The sequence below is a fragment of the Helianthus annuus genome, chromosome 4 (genome assembly GCF_002127325.2).
Source record: "Helianthus annuus cultivar XRQ/B chromosome 4, HanXRQr2.0-SUNRISE, whole genome shotgun sequence".
In the NCBI taxonomy this organism is placed as follows: Eukaryota; Viridiplantae; Streptophyta; class Magnoliopsida; order Asterales; family Asteraceae; genus Helianthus; species Helianthus annuus.
Window position 1 is genome coordinate 122,692,880 of NC_035436.2, and position 1,831 is coordinate 122,694,710.

A 1,831-nucleotide genomic window follows, 5' to 3' on the forward strand; every position below is an offset into this window, starting at 1 on the left:
CTTCCTTTTCTTTCCTCCCTTGCCTTTGGAGGTAGTGGGCTTAGGCATTGGAACGATGGGGTTAGCAGCAGCCTTCTTCTTCCCAGAACGGGCAGTGACGGTGTCGAGATCATTGACGCTGAAGCGAGTGGCCGACCTTGAAGATTTTCCAGCACCTACCAATCCAAAACAACAGATAAGTATTCTTGTTTTATTTTCATTTAAACATTCAATTATATAAAAACTTTGATACTTACTTGACATTGTGACTGAGCCGGAGGATACTTCTTGAGAATCCTTGGTGTTTGCTTGGAATGATCTTGCTACAGGATCAAGACTCCAGAAAGTAGTGATCCTCTCTTTTGTTACAGGTGATGGAATGATATGAGAGACAGAGATGGCTGCAAAATAAAAAAGAAAGGATCTGTTATCCTCATAGGGACAGGGTTATCCTATGATACTTCTATAAGGATCCTCTATCCTACCATGGGTGGCCCATTTTCTTGGGAGATCCTTCCCATCCAGGATAGAATCCCTCCTAACGAAGAAAAAACTCTTCTTCCAGTTGGTGTCATTCTTGGTGGTCTTGAGGATTGGGTGTGCATCACCGGGTTTGTGTTTGAATAAAAAGCGGTGTGAACCATGGCTAACAAGGTTATACAGATCAGCCAGTTCCGACATCCCCAACTCTATACCTTCTTGCTCAATGATTCTCTCTAGTGTATATAAAACCCTCCACCTCATTGGCATGGCCTGAATGTAGCACATGCTGGTGAGAGAAAAGAAGGATTCAGTGAAGGCAGGGAAAGGATAGGAGTATCCTATCAAGAATGGAGTGGCAGGAAAAGCAACCCAATTTTCAGAAACTAGATCACTTTTGGTGGTAGGGTTAAAGGGTTTGAAGACGGTGTTCGCCGAAAAAAAATGGCGAATCTGGTCGATCTCCGGATCAGTGAAACTGCAGAGTTCCTTCGGAGTACTTTTGATAATCCCTTGGCTTTTCAAAGGACTATCTTTTTGGTGATCCTTGGCGGGGGACGATCGTAATTTCATTTTGATCTAAAGATTTCGAAGAAAAACAGAGTGAGAAGATGAAGAGAAAAGGAGAAGAAAGATACCTGTTTGATCTTTGAATGAGGATTTAAAGGAAGTAATGCACGAATTTAAATGCCTATCGATCCTTATCTCTAACCTATTTATAATGATGATTCTGCAGGATTGTCACTTCAATGACGTAAGATCAACAATGGCTAGTTCGATCCAAACGACTATATATCCGTTAGTCAGTTGGAGATAAGATAAAAAATATAACTCGCTAATTTACATTTTTACTCCTTATATTTTGGGGGCAATTGTTAGGGGAGGATTTTCCAATCCTAAGGATCATGGATCCTCAAATACTGTCAGGATCACGGATCCTCAATTCTGTTTGAATTAAGGATCCTCAGAAGGTGTTGCAGGATCAGGATCCAGGATCCTCATTGTTATCCTTGTACTAACGATTGTCTACCTTGTATGTGAGTTTGTTTTGCAGGAGTATATGCATGGACCAAGTCTTACCAATACTCTTGGAGAATATGCTCTCAATATTCCGCACGTGCTTGGCCCTTGTGAACGTTATCGAGATCGTGGGAAGCTTGCACATTTAGCAGATAGTTAGTTGTTTTAGTTATTTTTAATTTTAAAAAGGGGATAACAAGCTTGAGTTAGAACACTTGGCTATTTTAGCAAACACACACACTCCCGAAACAGCTCTCAATAGCTCTCAACAGTTTACTTGGCAATTTCATACATTTTTGCACTTTTGCACGCTAGTGATCCTTGTAACAAGCTTGTTATCATCCCGAGTTGT